The sequence below is a fragment of the Anopheles funestus genome, chromosome 2RL (genome assembly GCF_943734845.2).
Source record: "Anopheles funestus chromosome 2RL, idAnoFuneDA-416_04, whole genome shotgun sequence".
Lineage (NCBI taxonomy): Eukaryota > Metazoa > Arthropoda > Insecta > Diptera > Culicidae > Anopheles > Anopheles funestus.
Window position 1 is genome coordinate 19,573,865 of NC_064598.1, and position 24,606 is coordinate 19,598,470.

Here is a 24,606-nt window from a genome sequence, read left to right on the forward strand (position 1 = left end):
TGCAAGTTAGGATTAAGAACAATTTCAATCTAAAAAGCAATCCTTTCCAATGCGCACATGTTTGTGTGCTTAATTTTAGTCTATTACTAACACTATCTTCCTGACTTCCTAAAATAGTTCCCAGCATTCTCATAACGGCGTATCTAATTTAATCACCACAAAAATTCCGCTCCACGCCATCCCGCATATCGGCAGCTTCCATTGCATTCAATTCCCAAAAATGATTAAATTTCAGACGAAAGTTGAATTATGTACGTTCGAGTTCTAAGTGCTACGGGGAAACGAATAGCAAACCCATACCGTCTGGTCAATTCAATCCATTGCAACCAGCATTATATCTGATCTGCATCGGTTCGTTCGTATCAAGCGCCCATCCATTTAGATGAGGAGCCCTCGCTTTTTGGATGCAATGCACAATTAGCAAGCATACATAAAGAGCTACAGGGGCACACGAACAATTGCAAAGCAGGAGACGAACCGCCGCTAGCTTTTATCGACCGTCATATCTCTAGACCGGCGACCTCCGACCTCCAAACCACCATCGGGTATGGTGCCCATGCATGGTGTGAGACCGAATAATACGGGAACAACAATAACAATCACTGGTGCAACAACAACAACAACAAAAAATGCACCGTTGCACCCGGTTGCAAGGTCATTGCAGGGCGGGGGTACTGTTGCAACGGATTTGCAACCGGGAGGCACAGTTGCATCAAATCGGTGCTCCATTAATCTGGCAACGATTAGAAATTGAATTGCTAATGCTACCTCGTTCGCTCACTATCAACCGATGTGCGAAACGTGTTCGTAGCAAAAAAAAAACTAAAAACGATGTCGAAAAAGAGAAGGGAAACCAAGGGGTAATAGTGCAATTTTCCGAACCTTGTTGAGCTGAATTGTTTCGGCCGCTGTGAGCGGAGAGTTAGCGCTCTTTTTGAACGTGTCGAAACCCGACCGGTTATGGTTTGTGGTGTATGTTTCCATGGAAAGAAAACATAATTTGCGGGGCGGAAGAAAAGCAGGCGGAAAACTGATGACCGAAGAAAACCCGTGAGGAAAACAAACGATTTTCCAGCAAAACCCGAGCGGTTGCCTGGTCGCTGATCGAAAGGAAAACAAACCGCATTGCGAGAGAGAGAGTGAGAGTGAGTGAACGAGTGAGTGATGAGAATGGGAGAGAAAATATGAATGGGAGAGCGCGATAACAAGCAATTTAAATTGATCGTTAATGAAAATGCGATTGCGAGCGGTTCGGAAATTATTTGCATCAGCATTAATGACTGAAAAGTCAGCTGTAAAAAAAAACAAGTTTGAGCTGGTTTTACGATAGTATGTACTCTTTGGTGGTTAAGTAAGACACTTTTATTTAAACAGTTGCCGTTTGCCGCAACCGGCATAGATATCGTTTTGGGATTCTAAGTTGGAGATGTTTTTGCTCTCAATACTCACCGCTTGCAGTGTAAAATTCTCAGTTCCAGCTCCGTAAGAGGGAGATGAAATATAGCTAACAACATAATGAGAAAGTGATAGAACAAGCTGGGAAAGAAAATCTAATCCATTTGGTCTCCCCAAACGGTGCAGGGCTTTTGGTATGAAAATAGTTGATTTATGTTTGTCATCTGTGGCCAAATGATAACATTTTACAAAGGTTGATATACTAAAAATATACTTCTTATAAATCTCATATAGTCCCATTTTTCATAAAACACTATTAACGTTTTATGGCAAAAAGTTTTGGAAACACGATCCGAGCTATCAGATGCCGGGCATCCAATGAGCTCTAGCTTTCGTTATATTACTGTTTTAATAGTAAAATTTAAAAAAAATAAAACAGAATGTCTTGTGAAGCACATTTAAAATTCAATCTTACTTCGAGTTAGGTTAGAACATCGAAGATTTTTCAATTAAAATAATTCTATCTGTGATATTCTTCAGTTCATTTTGTATAGACCATCAGGACGTTCGAATCCCATATTGATAAGGATATTTATCACAATTGAAAAGAAAGGAGGATAAGAATGTACATGCCATTCTACGTGGCAAACCCTGCAATTTTCCACCGACTGCATGCAAACTACACGCTCACTCTCAGCGCATTCGTTTGCGCTCTCCGTTTTAATGCTCTCTCTCGGCAACCTCGAAGCCCCACGGGCGAACTGCTGATGCTGGAGAACACAGTTGATTTGTGACCGTTTGACAACAGCAGTTAGTAGTTGCGCGTGCTTGTCGAACCGAGTTTATACGCTTTCCCGGTAATCGTCGTCTACTAGATGATGATCCATCGTTAGTATTGCCCAACCAGCACCAATTTGTGTGTGTAGTTTGAACTGTGCGAGCAGTAGGCGTACAACAGTTCGTTGCTATAAGTGTATGCTGGTATACAGTGTAGAACAACTTTTCGTGAATTTTGATCACCACACTAGGTACTGCAAGTGCGTTAACCGAAAAAAAACGGACACAGAAAACACGCACACGCTACACCGTGGTAGCAGAAGAGAGCGCGCGATGGAAAAATAGGTTATCGATTGTTTCCGTTTTTTTTGTGTGTGTATGTGGTCGGTGCAAAAACAAAACATTCAAAGTGCAAAGAGAGAGAACAGCCGTTTCAACTATCGTTTTGTGGACACGAAAAGAAAATGTCTCATTTTGCGATGAATTAGTCCCGAAAAAAATATTGGAAAAACAAGCATTAAAGCGCCACAGCACACAACGTACGCATTGTTTCGCCAAAGAGCGAGAATAGTGTAGAAGTTATGTTTTGAAACGTTCGTTTGCTTCCTTCGTGTGCGTTCCAGACAACCTGACTGACTGACTGCGGTAGTTGCCGAACGCAGACCATTACCGGGCACAATACGTCCATACGTGAAAATTGAGTTTAAATTGCTTAATAATACCTGTGTCCGGCTGCTACTAGTAAATGTTCCACAGCTCCCCTATATACACCATCCTGAAACCCTCGCGACGGGGATGAAATCTTGCTCTTGTTTTTTTTTCCACTTCCCATGCGGGATTCCCAGAACATGCGTACCCCTTTTGCTTTTTGCAGCGCAAACAAACAACCCAAGGGCTGTATGCCCAGGTTGAGGAACCTTAACTCGCACGTGCGTGTTTACTTGCGTGCGTACACATTAAAGGGAAGCAAACCGTACACCGTTACTACCGTGCGTACCTGTAACAACCCCTTGGAACGTTTAATGGCCCCCTTTCCGGGTGGTGTTTCGATAAATTAGAAACCCAACCCCACACAGCCGGGAAAGCAAAAACAGTTCCGCTCATTGTGTTTTCCCTTTAGGGTTTGTGTCCTGTTTTAATCCTTCACCTGCTAGGCTTGTGTTCTGCCTTGTAGCGTTTCCACAGCGACGTACCCGCGCGAGTGTATGTGAACTAGTGTGTTTTTGTATGTGTTTGTAGGTACTTAAAGCCGTCCTTTGGTCTTGTTTTGCTTCTTTTTTTTTAAATCGTGGTTATTTATTCGTTTTCTCCATGGCCGTTTTGAAGTGTTCCATTGATGAGTGGTGTGTGTGCGTTTGTGTTGGTGGTGAAGTTTGAACCGCACGCTAAACTGAGCACGAGTTGGTGTGTTCGTCCTCGCGAAAGGACGAGACGAGACAGATCATCTGTCAAAATAAATTTTGCCGGTCGTGCGTCGCCTCCTTTGTTTTCGCCATCTGTGCAGATGTATGCGTACACCAGGTGACAGTTACAGTGGGAAGTCAGGATGTTGGGTGGATTCATATTTTCTTTGCCATTGCAGTTATCGTCGTGTTTCGTTTGGTGGTTCCGTTTAATAACCAATAATTCAAAGAAAATATAGTGTTCTCTCCGGTGGTCCTCCCCCAAAAAGGTGGTCCAGACAAGGATTAGTTACTGACCAGCGTGACCAGATCACATTTGCCCGTTAGTAAGCTGGTACTCTGGTCTCTCTCTCTCTCCCTAGTGGTATTGCATTTCGTTTGCTGTGTGTGTTAGTGCTGGGTGAAGAATTCAATTTATCAACGATTCCGCGCGTGTCTACGGTGCCAGACCGTTTCGTCTGTCCACGGCGGATGAACAGTTGGATATTGAATAACCCAGGCTCTTGGGGCAGGGAAAGAAAAATTGCTTCTTCCCGTACAGCGTATCGCCGTTTGTGTGCACACAAACACAGAACCCCCCCGGCACGAAAGGATGCAGCGTGATAAATTGAACTGTCACAACACGAAAGGTAAGGATAATCAAGTTATCATCATCTTACGGGTAAGCGTCTTCCATTATCCATTACCGTTGTCTACCCGCGTCCATCTTCCGGAAAGGACACCCAAGGATGAAACCCTTTTGCCAAATACTTCACCATAATCCGCGACGGTGTGTTTTTTACATTCCAATGGGATTCGGGGGAGGAAAAAAAACGAATTATTTGTGGTTCGTTTCCTTCGATTTCCGGCACCGAAGGACATTCGAATGCTTTCGCGCGTGTGTGTGTGTGTGTGCTTGTCCGTGGACCGTTTTGACCGGGGCAAGGTTTGTATGGTTTTTGAGAGCGGTTTCTGGGGTTGGCGCAAATGATAGATGATACTTCCGGGAACCGGAACCTGGTCGTTAAAGTGACCCCGACCCGGACGTTTGGTGTGCGCAGCCGGTGGTGGTGTAGGTCGTGCCGCCATGCGTACGGCTACGCAGCTCCATTTCGCTCTATAATAAGCTTATTTATTGACCTCTTGGGGGAAAACGACGGTATCAGTTGCGTTTTGGAGTCCCGGTTTGTGGGGGAACAAAGCGAAGAGTAAAGGACGTATTTTTGCATGTAGGTTTACAAAGTTCTGAACTTTTGATTTGGTTTAATTGACGATTCTTGATCGAATTTCTTTACCCAAAATCGATTGTAATCGAGATTTCGTAGGGATATCAGTTTTGAACTCATCCTGCAACAAGTAAGAATTATTTAAATTAATCTTAAATATCTTAGTTTTTTATATATTACTTGACCTTCCGTAGAATAAATTCAATTAAAAAAAATACAATAGTTTATATTTATCTTCAACAAGTCCAAGTACTTAATCAAATGAGGAAACATGAAAGTTGAATACGTTCCATTCAATATTGAAATGTGTATAATCTTGATTAGTATATATTAGAAGGGTTGTTAGGGAAATAAGTTGATGAATTTGATGAAAGATACATATTCAAATTGACAAATTAGTTATTTACTTTCGAAAACAATTTGAAGCGAATATTTCAAGCAATAAACCATTAGTTCCACCATTGAAACATAACTCAGCTCTTGTAAAATTGTTCTAGTGATACTATAATAAAAATGGATAATGAAATGATAGCAGTAATGTGTTGTAGCGAATATTTTGAATGAGCCCATCATATGCTGATTGTTATGTGCTATTCAATTTTTATATCGCATCAAACTGATTTATACTTTACATGGTGAAACAAGCCCACCTGTATTTCGTATCGTTCGCGTGCACAATATTCTCTAAATGTCACGCTCTTTCGTAAAAGTTACTTTATTACATACTACCTGGCACGCATGTTTAGATGCAAACGGACATGTTTTACTGCCGGTCGGTAAAAAAACCCGTCTGCGCTCAAACAAATTTATCTGTCATATCTTTGTGTACGTTTGCAAACAAGATTAACACTGTAAAATGCGCCCTAACACCTTTCTTCTGACTAACGTTCTAAGATGGCACGTAAGATGGCAAAAAACAGAAAACAACAACCCCCAAAAACACATCTTTCTTTGATAATGTGCTAATGGAGTAACGGAACACACATCTCGAAGCTTTTTTTGTGTGTGCGTTGTTCTTTCTCCTTCACAGCAAAAAAACACGTTACACACTGGTGTGAGATCGTGCCAATAGCTAATTAGCTAAACCTCACTCCCCGGGCCAATAAAGTAAACAGACTTATTGGAGGCATTCCCCCTGAACGGTTGAATGGCGGGAAGCTAGATTTACGATCATTCTCTATTTATAAGATACGGTAAGAAAGCTACGATGCGAACAGCATTCATCGATAGACAAACAAAAGCTTATTCTATACACCCGATGTCGTTGGCCTCGGTCGTGTGTAGTGAGATTTTATGACTTTTCTTACCATGGATGAAAGGATTAGAAATCAATTCGTTTTGCTGTCATTGGAACGGGAATAGTCGATGCTAATGTCAAGGTTTACGATTAAGTTGCACCGAAACTGATACGAATAATAATACCATTTTACTATGTTAGAAATAAAATAAAACATTAAAATAAACATTTTACTATGTTAGAAATAAAAAACAAATTAGTTCAATATGTATTCATTTATATATACATAAATAAATAAATGCATAAAATTTAATAATTATGTATATAGCATATTACTAAACAAACAAAAACATTTCAAGATACGTCTTTATACCATTTATTGCAAACATAGCATTGAATGTCCTGAACGGCTCCATAGCAACGAGCTAAGCATTCGGTTTACCACACGGCTGTCGTGGGTTCGAATCTGAACCTTTGCTTTATAACAAGCGCCCGCAGTTTAAACGCAATTTAAAATACAAAAGAAATATTTTAGACTTTGCGTTTATTAATTAAAAACATTTATTAACCACTTAGAGCACCCATCATAAATTAAATTGCGGCTCATTTTACTTACAACCCCGGTGGATGTAGCAGTAAAAGCAATCGCGAAATCAGTTCACTGCTTTTAGCAGCATAAAGCATCCGAGCAGTTACTAGTTCTTTTCCCTAGATTTTCCACTCAATGAATTGTGTAAGGCAGAGAGCGCCAGCATAAAGAAAAGGCTCGAGCAAGGGGGAAATAGCGTCGGAAATGGATTAAAAATTGTAGCAAAGTAGATACGGATGCGGAGAAAGGAAAAGAAAAGAGTTGTGCTTCCATTATCATATCGTTTTCGCCTTACCCCAGTATCTATCGACCAACGCACGGGGTTTGGGATGCTGCTGTTCGCCTTGCCTAGGCGCTGTGTGATCATTACACTAAGATGACAACGGGCCAAACGAGTGCCATTAGCTTTTGTATGTTCGTTCTTTGTTTCCTTCCGGATGCTTCACCTGAGTGTAGTACGGCTGGGAGTGATGCAAAGAAGTTAGCATTACTTTGCAACTCAACTGCATCCAGCTTCGTTGTCGTTGGCGACATCATTAACATGCATTCGTGCACAGTGTTGAGCAAAGTACTGTCCTTTAAAATTGCAACCTTACGTACGAAGGGATTGTTAGAACGTTAGTGTGAATGTTCTATGTTTTTCTTTTTGTGCAGCTAAACTTGAATTCACACGATTTGATAAATGTAAAATAGGTTTATATAGCACAAACAAAATGGAAAAAACAACTAATCTTTTCATGCTTCATAAGCAATCTTTTTAAAGCAATTCGTGGCTCTTGATTTATTCGGAAAGTTCGTCATCGGACAGCGATTTTTTAAAAATATTTTCACATGCAAAAACCACCCACCCGGTCATTACCGTCAGGTGCGCCACACTGTAATAAAGCTGGCTTTAGTGTGAATCAAAACTGTTGGTGTGATTTTGTGCCGCAAATGTTCCCAATGGGAGCTGTTTTGTACGTGGCTTCACAACCATAAGATGGATGAAAAATCATCCAGTCGCTTGGTACCGGTTTTCGGGGAGGCACAAAACGAAGCACAAAGTTTGGAACCTTCTGAAAGCAGCTAATAAATATTTCATCGCCTTTGTCGAGAATTTAAATCTTCGTAACGCTAGACTTACGTAGCGCGGCAACTTTTCTTGGGGTAATGTGTTGAACCATTTAGTTCTGTAAGCGTTTATGGTAGGTTTTATGAGAACTAGTTTTGTAAAGATTTAAATGTTTGACTTGCTGAGTAAACGGTGAACATTGGTACATCATTTGCTAGACTTAACGTTCTTAACGCTACGAATATTTTTGAATAGAAAGATCCACATTGTAAATTTCAAATTTTGCGATTTATTAACGCGAATAACTTCTAATTAGAGGACAAAGTTTTTGAACACAACTAGCGCGTTCTAAACATTTCTAGACTCTGTTCAAATTGAACTAGAATAGGTCGTGCTAGATCGTGGAATTCTTCCCAATTTCTAGTGCTTCCTGAAAAGAAATTTAAAGCTGTCAGTATGTGCTTTAAATGATATAATTTTTAGCTCCGAAAAGGTCCAGAGAGTGCAAAGAATTCCTGTTTTACTACGAATCATTTTAGTTAATCTTATAAACGATTGTAGAAATTGCTACAACTTTCTAACTTGAACTCGAAAATACTATATATAACATGAAATACTTTGGTTCTTAATCTAAAACCATAAGTCGTGGATCGAATGTCATCATGACCTTTCGAACCAAGCACTGTAGTTGGGATTTTCAATACAACTGACTGACACACTATGAAGGCTTTGCAAATATGTTAATTGAGAAAGTTTTAAACGGAAGCAATTTCAGTCTGCAAAAATTCAAAATCTCCCTCGAGATAAGTTTGTTCAACTTGAAAAGTATCTAAAAAATGGCTATAACTTTGCCACTTGAACTCGAAACTCTAAATATGACCAGTTCAAGCCCCATTAGGTTGACAAAAGAAGGACTTCTTGGGGTTCGACTTAAGGAAGTCACATGGCGTCAAAACATGAGACAAGAAACGTTTTATTATCCAACTATAATTTCCGGCTACAAACGTTACCATGGCAAAACATTAAAACCATTTCATTAAACGTCTCCTTTTTCGGTTCTCCATTTTCGGCTTCCCCTTCGTCAACGAACACTTCCTTACCGAATTATGCTGCAATGGCGGATCGATTGATTAAATCGCCAGCGCGTATCCAAACGATGACGTTCATGTTTTTTTTCTGCTTTGCTTCTTCCTCATTCCTGGAAACGGCACTGTCATCAACAAGTACGTGAAAAGTAAATGGAACGACCCTACGTGCGGTTGTTCCGATTTTTCCGCTTGAACTACGGAACCGGATCGAATCACGCATCAACTAAACCGCGAGGAACAAAATCCTCGACAATGAAGTGCTATTTAATGTTAGGAAAATGGTGCCACTAGGTAGACGGGTTAGCTGGATGCGTATGTGGACGAAATGTTGCGAAAATTTTTTGCTATGGGGAACGGATTTTCTTGTGTACGTGCGGCTGCTTTGTTGCTGTTCACCATCCGTTCCAAGGGAAGTTCACTTTTTCCAAGGTATAACACATCTCCTCCTACCGCACTCTGGCTATTGTCCCATCCTGCTATGTCCGTCCATCCTGCCCCTGCTAGGGCACACCTGCAATGGACGGCTTTTACGCACGCAATACCGCCTAATGGTGTTGTTAGGCAGCTCGCCAGAACGGCCAATCGCTTTGCTGCGGAGTAGGTCATATGGGAACACTTCCTGTGGTGGATGGGCCCCAACTTTCCCTAGGGTAGTAAAAGTGCCTGATGTCCATTATTTTTAAGATTGCCTCATTGCTGGCTATCGTCATCATCACCACCATTTGCCATCATGAACGTCCACAGGCACGACGCATACACGGTGGGCGATGAAATTTAGGGCCAAAACTAAGCCACGGGTCTTTGGCGATGGTATTAAAGGAATTACCGGACCCCATAGGTTCAACCCGGGGGCCATCAACCGGTGGCATTCGGTTCTAGGGCGTGGCCCTTTTTCGGTTGAATGCAGCCATTTAGTCGTGTGTACCGGCAACGGTTTTTGGGGAAGTGGAAAATTCATCGTAAGCGGTCATATGTGGATGAGCGAAATTTCACCGTGAAAACAAAAGGATATTTTGTGCACGAAAATGGAGAAAACTATGCAGGGCACATATCTGAGATGGACTTTGCTATTAGAATAAATTGCTTCTCACATTCTTCTTCGTTAATGGGTAAGCCGCTGTCGTTAGGATTTGTTCCGGATAGTCATTCGCTTCGTAAATGACTTTGCGTTGGTTTTAAAAAATCGAAAGCACTGCAATGGTGGGAACAATTTCTCTGTGGTTGTGTAAGTGAAATATATTTAAAGTAAAATATATTTGCTGACCAACATGAAAAAGATGGATGTGAAAGAGTTTAAAATTAATTACATTGTTGAATCGATTGATTAATATAATGTAATGTCATATAACAACCAATGCAAAACAGTATAACTAAAGATATAGAGACTTATCTATAAATAAGTTTAAACATTTTATCCCAAAAATGGGAACTATATGTGATATCATTAAACAAGTCATGAATGATTATAACAAGTATATTTGTGTTAATATTAAATATTGTGTAACAATGTTTTGTGTTCACATAATAAAAACATTAAAAAAACATAATAAATCCAATTTGTTTTCAATGATTTTTTTTTTCTCAAAAAAAATGTTGAAACCTCTACTTTTAACGAATACTTTAGTTTCCAAAGTATTTTTTTTCAACCAGGAGCTATTTAAATATAATATAACCTTCAAGTCTCCTGTGCATAACAAAGTTATCCAATCGTTTCGGACCGCTAGTTAAGAAGGTGTGTATAATCCACATGGCGCACCAGGCGCCTCCATGTACCACGAGGTCGATACAAAGAAATCCAATTTTCAATATAAAAAAACCCCCGTTCAACGGAAGGGAAAGTTCACCAAGACATCTCGAATGGCCACCACTATCGATAAGCTGTTGGTAAAACTAAACAGTTCAAACTCTTGTACATCTCTTTTTTTAAATTTTGCTTTTATTTTTTCCTCGGTGCCGCATTGGAGTGCCATGGAGAGCGTTCATAGTTTTGCGTTGACCGAATGGGGAAGAAAAAGGACCGAGTAACGCTCGGTCAACAACGACAAATGTTGATAGTAATCCGCTTATGATTTGTGCGTGTGTGGGTGTTACGGGTGCGAAAGTAAAAGAAAATACGTGTATGTCCATTATCATTCTAGGGCTGAAGGACGTCACCCCAAAGCCAGCTCAACTGCTCAAGTATTAGAGGTAAAGAATTAAGCCTTACTGTCAGGGTTGATGTGACATTGAAACGCAACAATTTCGACCAACGTTCATCAATAAACTATTAATGTCCTTTTTTGGTTAGGTTGGATTATATTCCCTCATGCTTTCTCGTTTTGTTGGGGTTAGCCAACAAAAACACCAGGGAGTTAGAATTATTGTTGAGATTCCTGTTAGATTACGCTTACCATTGAAGCTCTTGCAATTCGCGTTTAGATTGTAATATTTATCCATCGCTCCATTAGTAAGAACCACAACCGACTGGCTTCGGGGTGAAGCAAATCCGTTAAGAAGGAAGCAAAACAACCGGACACGTTCGTACGGTAGAGATCCGTAAAGTAGGATCCACCGTATGTGTGCTATCTACTTATCTTTATTTAGTGCAATAAATTCTACTCCTACGTGTCCATACGTGTGTACGTGTAGGTGCGCGGAAAATCGGTATCACGAAAGAAAAATATACTAAACCATAAATTAGCAAACTAAGTAATAGAAGCTCTAATCTCTCTCTCTCTTTCTACTTACCCCATGATGCAAGGACCGAACAAAAGCAAACCCGGAAAAGCGCACACAGACATTTATCAGGCCAGGTAGTTGTGGGAAAAACTTTTAATTTCTCGCACTGTTAGTGCTGCGGGCTACAGTTTCGATTCCGTTAAAGCAGCAGTAAGTTAAAGCCGAAAACAGGAAAGGTTTTTTTTTCCTAACGTTCCATTTTCCGGGAAATGGAAAACTGTCTTTCGGGTGGTTGTGTTGCAAAGAGATGGGTATGGATACAGTTCTGCTTCCCGACAATCGTTCCCTTTTTGGCCGGACGCTCGATGTGTTTTCCTTCACGAGTGGTTTATTGGTTTTATGGTCTGTCTTCGGGTTTTGTACAACGAAATGGAATGGCAAAAACAATTCATTGCCTTTCTCAACAATTGTGCTCAATTCCCAGAACGTATCTTTGTGTGGGTGTGTGTGTGTGCATTAGTTCCGGGAAAAAGCTTTTGTTTGTGTACCACTTCTGCAAGGCTGTGACCATTTTCGAATTAAAAAAAAGATATCGCTGTTACTGGCTGGACTTTTCTTCGGGGATCTTTTGATTGTGTTCTTCCCCACAACGAAAAAACACACACACATTCATTTCGGTGTAAAACGTCTCGTTATATACACGAATCCGGACAGGACAAATGTATGTAAAGCTACGATCGCCATTAGACCACTCCTTCGGGTGTGTACGCTTTATGTCTTTTTCATATATGCTGGAACCACAACCGTACGGGATGCAGGAAGTGATAAGGAAAATAGATAGCAAATGCTTTTCAGCTTCGGCGAGATGTAATTGCTTCCGTTGAAATGTACCGTAAATTATGGCTCTGTTCAACCCAACAACACTTTGCTGGCACTTCTGGGAAGCGTCAGACGGATGGGTGATTTAGCATTTTGCGTTTTCATTTACCTCCGACACTGATAATTCTTTCCGGTATAATGTAACGAAGGAGAGAGATAATTTCCAGCTTTTTATATCCTCGTTATTACTTAGGAAAGTGTCGTATGGTGTCCTTTTTTTGTTTGACTCCACGACCCTAACTTCCTTTTCTTAATAGAGTAGAACGTCGATCATATTTTTCGTAAGAAACTCTGCGACTAAATAGGCAAATTATATGAAAATTTTAATAGAAAACACATCACTCTACACAATCTGTGTTACGAACGATTATATAAACATTTCATATGTACTTTTTTCCCTCATCCTATTAACATGTATGAATGAATATTTAAATTGATTTTAAACGACGATTACTAATTCATCCAGTTTATGTTGTTGTTTTTTAAATGCAATTTATCATTTATCTTTGAGTACTGAACATGAATACAGCTATACACAACCGACCATACAATGCGCACACACATTCAACTGAATAGATGTTTGAAGCGAGATAAAGCATTAGTTTTTCCTTTTTGCTTTGAAAACTTTTCAATCATTTTGCTATTGTTCTCCCAGCGCTTTTAGCTGCCTCCGGATTGAATGGAACTAAAAAAAAGAAATGTAAAAAAATGGTGAAGTGAGCTACGAACTTTTAAATAAGTAATGACACTGTTTGCATGGAAAAAAATGCAATTTATTAAATGCTCTTCAACCACTTTCTGTATTCACTTTTGCTGCATCTACCCAGGCTGTCCATTGGGCACAATGGCATTACATTTTCCATGGGAGGAAACATTATGCGAGATGAAATAATTTCCAATGACACATTCCATTTACTAGGTTTTTCTTACTGGACTTATATGCTTTTTCCCTTGCCTCTATGCAAGGATCATCATCTGTGCCGTTACTATTATCATAATATTGTCGAAAAGGTTCGAAAGATGTAAGTTGGGCAACTCGTGCACACTACATTCTCTAGAAGAATGCACAAAGAACGGAAAGACCCAGAAGGATATCAGGATGTTTTCGATATGCTGATGTTTGTTTTGGGTTAAATTATGCCAACGGGAGAGGAAGTAAAGAATGCTAAAAGGGTTTGAGAATGATCCCCAAAACTAGCAATTCGGGTGAAAGAAAACAGATCAAAAGGTTGATTTCATGCCCAGAAGCGACAAGTAAAGTCAAATGGACAGAGAAGAGAAATGTGTAACGGTGAGAAGTCGTGAAGTTAGAATCTCTACCCAAAGTGGCGTTTCTTCGAGGCTGTTTCCTAGAATTTGTTTTAAGAAAGAGGAAAGTGTGTGTTTAAATAACGCTTTGGAAAGCAACAGGTTTTGCATGGGTTTCAGATGAACTTGTAGCATAGCAGAAATAAATTATGCATACATAAAAGATAACAAGTGAGAGTGTTCTGACTCAGAACCCTTTGCTACTACCTACGGTCTACTCTTCAATCTAGCACTAGAGAGGATCTTCCGTGACTAATAGGTAGAAACATTGGAGTCAATTCAGATTCTGGCAGAATACCTAGACATCATTGGTTTACAACTCTCCCATGTAGCAGATGCTTATCAAAGAATCGAGCAGGTGGTGGAACACCTCGGGTTGGAGATTAATGAGGCAAAAACAAATTCGTTGGTGGCACCACCAACGACCCTGCTAGCAAATTCTGACTTACGCAGGGGTGATGTACAGATGGGTAACCGGACCTTTGAAGTCGTCCATAGGCAAAAGGTCGGGACCGACAACAACATTGAAGTTGAGATATGCGCTAGGGAGTTCACTGCCAACCGGTCTTTCTACAGTCTGAGGTAATTTCTCTACTCAGAACACCTGTCGTGACGATGGAACTTTGTACAAAACTGAAGATATCCTCTTAGCCGCGTTTGAGAGTAAGATGCTCTGAAGGATTTTAGGCCCTCGATGTGTCGAAGGATAATTGAGGAGCCACTATCAGGACGAGTTCTATCATATATCTGATGAGCTCAAAATCGTACAGCGAATTAAACTCGCCCGGTTCCGGTAGTCATGTCATGCGAATGGCGCCGGACGACCAAGACCGTAAAGTCCTTTTGGGTCGTCCACATGGAGGAAAGGACTGTATAATGAATTTTGGTAGACCGTGAACGGTTTCAAAGACCCTTTGCAGCAGGGACCCCAAAGCAGAGAAAGTAATTAAGGGTGTTCTGCTCTTATTTTTTTTCAATACGGGTAGAAAGTATTTTTTTAACAGTAAAACAATCAGTTTTTTCCAGCATACCAATATGGTAATGGTAAGCTACACAGCACACAAAAATGCTTTTAAAACAACAATATCATATAACATTAATTAGAATGAAATTATGTATGACTAGAGGGTGGTGTGACGCTTGCAAGGAGGCTTTTTGTGCGATATATTCAGTTAGGTGTTTTAATTATGTTTTATGTTTTGTTACGTGGGTTACAATATTGTGACCCATTGTGAAAATACCAAATACCAAGACCAATATTGTGAAAATACACAAACAAACTTACACAAAAAACATGTATATTTAAGTAGAAAAAACCCAACTGTAGAGTATAACAAAAAAACTTTTAATGTTGCTATGGCATTACACTCATTTTGTTATTTTATAAATTATGCAGCAATGCGCCGTTCGCTTGCTTTGTAACGAACGTTTTTATTTAATGGCTGTGTTTTACTTAGTTCCATGATAATAAAAAAAAATAAACATAAGCATAGAGCATTGAAATGCTAATCACGTACAGACCCATGGATAGTGTACGGTTCCAGAGGATGGTTTACCCTTAAAATACATCCTTGGCATGCATCCAGTACCAGACCCACCGATCCGCTAATGAATCGCAACGCTAAGCTTCATTTCACTTGCTTCACATGCAAATGGTCGCGACGACGTCGACAACGATGAGGCACGGGTCGGAACTAACCCATGTTTGACTCCATTTTTCCCCATTAAGGAACGAAGTTAATTATATCGCCCTCTGCTATAGCCTGGAACACGACCATTCCGACAGTACGGGAGCGGTACAAAAAAAAAGCATTACTGGTTCCATTCCCTCCAGGGAGAACCAAAGACGACAAACAGCGACGACAGTGACACAGAAAAGTTATGTTCATCAATCATCATCTTTACGGCATCAATCTGTGGGATGCGGATTCTTTCATGCTGTAATATGCAGCAGAATCATAATGTGCCCCGGGCACAGAAGCGGAATGTAATATGACAATCAGATTTAATGTACTAAAGCGGTGATTTGAAGATGGAAAAAGGGCCGAAAGAATTCAACCAACATAGGTAAAAATTTTTATAAAATTATGAAAAAATATAAACGAACGATCGCGAACAGTGGGACAGCCTTCGCTTGTAATTTGTGACACGTTGCCCTATCTTCTGTGGCAGGTATTATCCCTTAACTAAGCCCCTTTAATGCGTGGTGCACACCTTGCGTCATGTGCCCGTCAACGGTGGCCTGTTGGGTTAGTCACTAATTCCATTAAAGCATCTTAGAAGATTAGTATTTATTATACTATTTTAGCCGTACCAACAATTTGCTACCAAGCCTTATGGCCTCCAACGCGAACGTGTTGTGTGTGTTTTTTTTCTTCTATATATCCTACGGCTGTTGTCATTCTTTTCGAAAACGCAATGCGCAATATCTTCGCGTGACTACTGCAAAAGGGCTAAGAAAGTTGTAACAGTGGTTGGGGATGGAGAATAGTGGCCGCTTATCCAATGCCCGTACGACCATCGTACGACGAACGAGCGCATCTTTCGTGATGTCATTCAATTGAAATCAGTAACGCTATTTTAGTCCGCTTAGAACATAACCAAATGGGTGGGACGATACCGGGGCACGAGTGATAAAACCCCTAATCCACAGGCTGATAGTGAATGTGGCGTTGTATGCGAATTCTTGACGTTCGTAAACAACTTAATGAGAAAGTTTTCCATGAAGTATCCGTCCTCATCTTGGGCGGCAGTGGATCTTTCTCTGTTTGGGGTGATGCGGGAAAAACAATACAAAACTCATTAGTGGTAGTAAAGTTTTAGTCATAATAATTTACTGAAATTGTCACATATCTACTACGATACATGATACAAAAAAAAAAGAAATTATATGTGTGGAATCATAGAATATATTTATGTACTAAAAATTGCCACCATATATCTTCATATTCCACGCAGAAAGTAATCTAGATACTCCGGATCGTAAGTGAAACATAATGCAACGTCCGATTAGGCTTAATTTTACAGCAAAAACCCACATGACCGTCAACGGAGGCGGACTCCGAAGCTATCACCATTTTGCATGATTTAGATCGTGCCATGGCGGAGCATGCTCCTCTCCTTCCAACCTCTAACTTCACCCTCAATCTTGGAGATGTCCATCCGTCGCGGGATCAGTTACGCCATCATCATCGTCACATTTGTGCGCGAAATTAAGGGGCAGAAACGAATGCATACGCAAATTGATGTAATGAATACAGTGATTCGACAAAGTGTCGTACCACGCACATGGGCATGGTCCGTACCGACTCTTCGTACTAACAACCCGTGTGGGTGTTAATTAATGCAGCAGCACGGGGATGGAGCGGCCATTTGGAGTGCCCACTACTTCACCTACAAACATTGAATTTAAACTACGGTACGGTTGGTAGACTTTTTTTGTTGCTGTTGGTGTGGTCACAAAAAAAAATCGCCATAACATCCGATCCCGTTCCCGATGTGGCTAATGTTTGGCTTCCGTTAAGATGTGTATCAGCGATGATTGTGGTTAATTGGGCTCATGTTTCTGATTTTGCGGTTAGTTGATGGTAATTTCTCTGCTAACTGATGTACTGAGCAGTAGATCGAATATGGCAAAATTTCTCTATTAAGTATAATCTGCGTATATGTTTACGATATGATATTCTATGGTGAGATGTACAAAATATCGACGGAAGAAGTAATCGTCTTAAACCAGTGGTCGACAATCTTCTTGAAGCAAAGAGGCAAACTACACATTAAAAAGGCCAGCATACGAAAATTAGATACTTAAACCTAATTATACTTTATTTGAGTATCAAAATAAGGTTATTTGCAATTAAAAGGCCATTCTTTGTTTGAGCTGAAACACTTTTTTCCCTCATTTTAATAAAAATATTATAAAATCAAATACTGGGGAGTTACTATCTCCAAGTGTCTTAGAAGTCGTTTTAGTTCCTTTAGTATGTTTTTAAATATTTTAGTATAGTATCATTAATTTTTTATTGGGATCAATACTCGGCCAGGGCGTTTTACATGAATAAAAAAAATATTGGATTTCTTTATGAATAAAAAAAAAATATTGGAAAAATTTTAACAGTTTGTAGAATTTTAAATCGATTACTGTCCTTAACAAAAAGAATAATAAAAATTGAGCAAAATACGAATTGTGAAAATTTCAACAATGGTGAACAAACGAATAAAAATTTGCTATCATTTTTCATAGAAACGATAAGTTTTGAAATGAGACCATGAAATGAGTATAACATAGGTCAATATTTACTTTTACTGTTGTACCACCTTTGAAAGGGTTTCGTCTGCAAAATGGTAGGGGAGGCATTCGGTTAACCTGATTCGGACAAAACCTTGAAGCAGCGTATTTGAAAGCTGTCGTTTTACAAAGGCTACAGATGTACTAATCAAACAAACCAAATAAAAACAGATTGTTAGACAGTATGGATAACTTCAGATGATATTAACGATTTTTATTAAGTAAGGGAAGAAAATTATCCCGGGTTATATAAGCAGTTTGGCTTAATGGCATCAAACTGTAATTCTCTTCGGTTCTCCAAATCGGTAAATTTTCTCCATTTACGCAGTGTTACAATATTTACGAGACAATTCTTCATCATCTTCATGCAACACAATGCAAATGTGTTTTTGACTTGTTGGTAAAAGACGGAAGTTGCGTTTGGTTTTTTTTTCTTCTTTTACCTAAGCTACTAACATCCGGCACAGCCGGTATGCCCGACAGTGCTCAGATGGATCAGGATGGCAATTGTTTTGGAATGGTCTTTGCATAATGCCGCTTTAGCTTGTGTACCACCGGTACGCTCCGTAGGGAAGGGATCTGATCCTTGCGAGCAAATGATGAAGAACGATGAAGAAATAAAACGAAACGTCCGCAAATGGTGAAGGCGGGCGTAAATGGATGAAATCACTGCCAGCAAGTTCAGTGCTGCGGTGCGAGTTTTGAACCGTTGGATAAAGTTCGACAATGTTGAATAAATACTGTCGTAAATATGGGGTTTTATGAGCGCGTGTACGCATCTTCGCGTGATCCAGTGTTTGTTGAGCGCTTGACAGAGCCGCCGGGTACGATTGAGTGTAGGTTAAGTAATACAGGTGCAAAAGGGATTTGATGGTTCGCATGGCTTCCCACGGAGAGTTATGGGTGAATTAAGCTTAATTCTTTTTAGCGTAGTTTTAAAACAGAAATGATTACATGGTTAAATAAATTTACTGTTGGCATGACTATAATGAACAATTTTAGTTTAAAAAAGTCTGTAAATAAAAGATAATAGAGTTGAAAATTTGGCAGTTGGAAAACTTAAAACTCTAATTGGTAGGGGGCCATTTTTGTGGTAAAGAAATATTTACAAAACCAAAAATTTCGATTAGGATATAATATTTATTATATTTCTGGGACGCCACCGAGCAGTAAATATCTTGTTTTTTTTTATAAAAAATCATTACGTCATGAAGAACAGGAAACATGTTTTTGGGAGGAAAAACAAAAAAAATATCCCATTACGAGTTGGTTTTGTTAAAAGGACGATAAACCACTCGATTCATGCGATAAGTAACAAAAATTGTTTACTCTATTTCTCGGACGAGGTACGAATTACGATACAGACTTCCTAGTCCTTCGAGGAAGGATATTAAAGGTAGGAAATATTTTTGTATGTTTTACCTTGATGAGGAAAGCTAAAAATAGTTGCTTTTTATTTTTAGCATCCACGGCAAGATAAATTTTCATCTAGGTAAGGTTTTCCTGGAACTTTTTTTTGAACTTCCATCGTAACATAATGCAATATTGAACGTAGGTGGTTTACTAGAAAAATTCTTGGTCAATTATACCAACAAGCATTCTTCCTTACTTGAACACACCACAAATCACAATACTTTGTCCCAAGTATGCTCTTCTATTGGTTTAACGACCTGTTATGGTTATACCTCGCAACGATCTGAATATGTAATGTTAGTGGAGTCACTCATCAGTACCGGTACTAAATACGACTGAGACCGTTCCTTCAGACTATGGAGTTATGCATCAACAAAAGTCATGGAATGCCAACAAAGAAATCCCAAGATCTCAGAAGTTGTATTACTAAGAAGAAGAAAAAGAAGAAAAATAAGAAGAAGAAGAAGAAGAAGAAGAAAACGAAGAAGAAGAAGTAAAAGAAAAAGAAGAAAATGAAGAAGAAGAAGGATGATGTCTAGTATAAAATGACTTACTAACTTCTGTTTGGACGTCAGAGTCATTTCTAAACCTTTGTCTGTTAAGAAGGCAATATTATTCGGGGACAGACGTTTGGTGTCATTTACATGACATTACTGAAGTAGTGCGGACCACTGCGCCATAGTGAAGTTATTGTACAGGAGTTATATACGTATGTGTAATTTGGATACTTAAGACCCTGTTTGACTTTAACATAAATATGTGACGTGTTGGTTGACATTTTAACTGGTTAAATTTATACAGATCATACTTAAAAAGTATGTTTCGTATTTTTAAAAGCTTTCAAGAAATAAAAATCATAATTTAAATTTATCTTTCCCTTTTTGCAAAAAAAAAACCCCTTGCGTGGATAATCAATCAACGTGAACGCAACGTATGGATATGCGAAAAGTAAACCCCCAAAAACCAACAACCCTTTCTGTACACTAGTTGTTAACCCGCGCTTCTGCATTAATGCTACGCATGCAAAATGGCACCAAATTACGCCCCAAAAACCACCGTTCGCGTACGCTTGATTTAATGGGAGCGCACACACACGTTGTGGGATGGGTCGTGTGCACCTGGTAATGTTATAAATTTCATTCACAAAAAAAAGCCCGATGGTAGCACATGTGCACCAGTGTGCCAACGGTCATAATTAAAAGGTGCCACCCAAGCTCCGGTTTTTGGGTAGTTTATGCTAGGTTTCAGTTAGGCGTTTGAAGAACAAAAAACGATTGTTTTGGACGGTACAAACACAAACAAATATCGCCTGCCATTGCTCGATTGTTATTTCACCGTTAAAGTGAGGAATTTGTGTGTTTGTTTTTGCATTTTTCTTTTTGGGGAGGGTAGGTCAACTAATAGAAAAGTAAAATTGAACAAATAAACGGGTTGGCGGGGGTATGTATTTTGAGCTTTGAAAATTTGCAGCTGGCCCATTCCTCGTTGTGAAGTAGAGCTGCACAAGTGTGTGGTTTTGCATCAGTTCCACGTGCACGCGGCCGTCCGTTACGCGAATAAATGCGAATGAATAAAACGCCAAACTTTGGTAATTAAATTTGCAACTGAGAGGCAAAGTAGTGCGATGGTTGTATGTATTGGGAAGAAAAACTTTGTCTTTTCTCCGGGCACGGAAGGCCGAATAGGAAGTCACTGTGGACGGGTTGTTCTATTTTTGCGCAAGTTTAGAATTTTGCACCCCATTCGGAGCGATGAGCGCCGTTAAAGTTGGCAAACCCCTCGTTTGTAGTTGACGAATCGATCCATCAACATTTCAACGCGAAGCTTTGTATCTTCGGACAAATAGCTTTATGGAGCGGAAAACAAATTATCCTGATTAGGGCACGCGGTTTTACCGCGGTTATTTCGTCGGTCGCTTTTTGGTTGAGTTGAAAGCGAAACATTAAAAGATGCGCCAAACATATCACTCCATTATTGATTTCTTAGCTTTTTGTGTTTGGCTCTATTTTAAGATTGTCGCAGACAGAAGGTAAGCCGGAATGAATGGTGTTTCCACACCATTTCGAACAGTCCCCAAAATGGGTCTACATTTAGCTTCCCGCTGATGACCGCTGAGTTTTCACCGCATCCTCGACAAAAAGCACAGATAATCACCTTAACGAACGATTGTGAAAATAGAATTGATTTTCTTGTTTCCATCCGCTATCCAAGCGGGTTGAAAGTTGTGTACAGTCCTATACACACGCTGGTTCGCCATATTCTATTTCCGAAATCATCACTCCTCGTTTCCGGGTTTCCGTGGGGGAAAATGTTTTTTTTCCATTCTTTTTTTTTTCATATAATACATTTCTGCATATAGTGTTCGTTTCGCTGTGTGCACCGTTGTCAGCAGGCTGAGGATTGTTGGGTTGCAATACCACCTGAGCCGTGGAGAGGGATCCTTGCGGGGTGTATAATATTTATAGCTTTTGGAATGTTCGCGGAATGCTGTTAAACCTATATGTACGGGGGACCATTTTGCTGCTGCAGAAAAGCATTTGCTGACCCTGAAAATGCTTACGAAAGATGGGAATGCATTAGTGCGGCTTTTGGCACCGGTTCATGCATTGTTGATTGCAAAGCTCTTTATAAAAAGCTTGTGAAGTGTGGGACAATGGTTATTTTATTCTCTAGTTTTATTCATATTTTTAATAGATTTATTATACGAAGGTATTGTGGTTTAAAACAAAACAAAAATTCTTTCTACATCATTCACTTTCATCCAAACAAATATTTTAGTAAAATATAGAAAGCAATAACTTTATTGATTTTCCTTTGTTTTCTTCTATGCCATTGCGAATTTACACTCAATTTTGAATTGAATTTGTATGCTTTTTACAATCTATAAACGTTAAATTTGTTTTCGTTTAACAAGAGAGATTAATACCTCGATACTGAATTACTCATAGTTAAATATAAAAGATTTGTGGTTGGGTCTAGCTGAGTTTCGAACTCAAAACCGGTTGTGATCTTGTGTCATGCATTACCAACTCCACCATTTTACCTGATCTGCTGAGTGTCCGATAAATTAGTACAAGAAGTAAAACGGACCAAACAGTAAAGGGTGCAAACTAAGACTCACTACGGGTTTAAAGTCAAATGAGAAATCGGTATTTTTGAACTCTAAAATTTATATCCTTAATACGAGTTCCACTTGGTACCGCAGCAAAACGCAATAAAATAGAATGAAATATGATACTCGTCGGGGTTTTTCGAATCGAGTTTTAAACCTGAACAATTCTTTGTCGCAAAATCTCTTCCTCTCATTCCTTCTGATTCCTTCAATGACAATCGGATTACTGCAGGTTGTATTACACCGTATAAGGGACCGTTTCTCCCTGGGCGAATGTCCAAATTGGATCCGATAGACCCCGGTATATGGTGACTGGTTCCGATTGGACCATTCCAAATTAAAAAAAGGCAGACATGCAGATATTGAGTGGATCGAAAAATAAGGATCCCATCGATTTTTTTTTAACTAGGAATCCATAGTGTGAGATTATGATATCTTCACTTATAGACATTTTGTTATCGCACATAACTGTTTTTTGTTTTTGTTACAATTACAACATTTTAACTATGTGATGATCGTACTGTGTTGTTATGAAAAAAAACGGAAAAATAAAATGCCTCATTCTTGCTGACCCCAATGCAGCATTCCTAAATCTTCGGACTGATCCTAATGGTTTTGTTTTTCCTCTCCCCATGGCAAACCTAATTCAGTAAGTATTTTGACTACTGGCATATTTCAAGGAGAAACAAAAAAGTTTCTCCCAAAAAAAACACACACCTTTCCGGCTTGCAGCTTACCTTTTTACGTGTGCTCGATTTGAGCTCGGAAGTGAAGAAATTTTTCATTTTACTTAAACCGTAAAATGCGCCAGAAAACTGTCCGAGTCCCTGACCCCTTTTTTTGTTTTTGGGTGAGCCAAGTTTCTCGTTTTTGGCTTTCTGTTTCCGTGATGGATCGCAGCAGACCAAGTTCGATGGAAATTCTTTTCCCTTATTTAAACAGCACAAAAAAAACAGTGCGTTGGCATTTATCCCAAATGGAGGAAGAAAAAAAAATAGTATGCAGGAAAAACATTTCCCAACTAAGGAGAACCTTTTGCTTGCGTTCCGTTATTTTGCTCACTAATTGGGGTTTCCTTTTACCGGGAAAGTGAACCGAAAGGAAAGGTAGCGGAAAAGTGGAAATTCGTTTTTTGTTTTAATGGGTTGCGACTGGTTTTATTGGCAAAAAACAAAAACCATGCTGATTTTAATTTATCTCTCTTTCTGCTTCTTTCTTGTGTCTTACAGGTACGTGAAGCAATTTTTCAATTCAACAACATTTGTGAATCTTTCTCTGATTGCTGCCTCGGAAACATGGTTGTCGGCAGCGGGTGTGAAACCCGTTCGAGCTATCCCCGTTTTCCAGCACACCTTCGTCAGAAAGTCATTAACAACAATCGGCAACAGATGGTGATATCGGCATAGGGGAAGACGGTTAGCTGACGATGTGGTGACAAAAAGGTTTGAGAAATGAATTTTTATCGTGTAGAAGACGGAAAAACAAAAGGCTGGTTTCCCCTTTTACATTGGGGACTAACTTTTGAGTGCTCGCATGAGAGGTAATTTGATGGACGTGTGTGTGTGCAGAAAAGTAAAAAAAAAACAAAAGAAAACACACACACACACATATGCCCTTTTTCCACTGTTAAGGAAAGTTGTGAAAAAAGTTTTGTTTTTATATCATTTCCTAACTTCCTTTTATGTCACAGTCGACCTTTCGGGCATTTGATTTATGTGCACTGTTTGCCAAAAGTTCTATGCAAACTGCAGTTGGCAGATGTGGGCAAAAGGATTGTTTGGAACGCACACAGTAACTCCCAATGCTTTACTTGCTGACTTCTGTGTGTTTTTTTTCTATCCTGGGCCCGGTCTGACATTATGGAAAATTTTGCTGGCAGAAAACTTTGACTATGTGCTGGGTGGCCTAACGTCGCTCGTTTGCAAAGTAGAATGCTTCCAATTTTCCGAGCATGCAATGCCGTTTGTCTCTCACCGGTGGTGCAAACTTTGCTAGAGGGACTACAGCTATTGCTTAGAAAGCCTCCTGCTGCAGCCATTGAAAGGGCAGCAGTATGTATATGGTTCCAAAAACGAATTACTAATGGGACCTTCTTTGTCCCAAAAGGCGTGTATAGTGTGTCAGAACCATTTAACCAGAGGCGAGTATAATTTTCTGACTGTGGGGATGTTGCACTGGGGAGATTGTACATCATTCCGGTTAG

General features: G+C 39.6%; 1 protein-coding gene across 13 annotated transcripts in view; it reads left to right on the forward strand.

Annotated features, from left to right (window-relative positions):
• Positions 1-24,606, forward strand: part of LOC125763086 (galactosylgalactosylxylosylprotein 3-beta-glucuronosyltransferase P) — a 58,450-nt gene that overhangs the window by 6,649 nt on the left and 27,195 nt on the right. Inside the window, exons 1-2 of one of the 13 annotated variants that reach the window (XM_049425899.1) lie at positions 2,152-2,283; positions 3,938-4,204. The exons of 1 other annotated variant lie outside the window; for it this stretch is intronic. The gene's annotated coding sequence lies outside the window, so the exon portion shown is untranslated. Of the gene's footprint in view, positions 1-2,151; positions 4,205-23,632; positions 23,846-24,606 lie in introns of those variants that run through there. 11 more of the 13 variants (XM_049425893.1, XM_049425890.1, XM_049425891.1 and 8 more) reach the window with 11 other exon arrangements.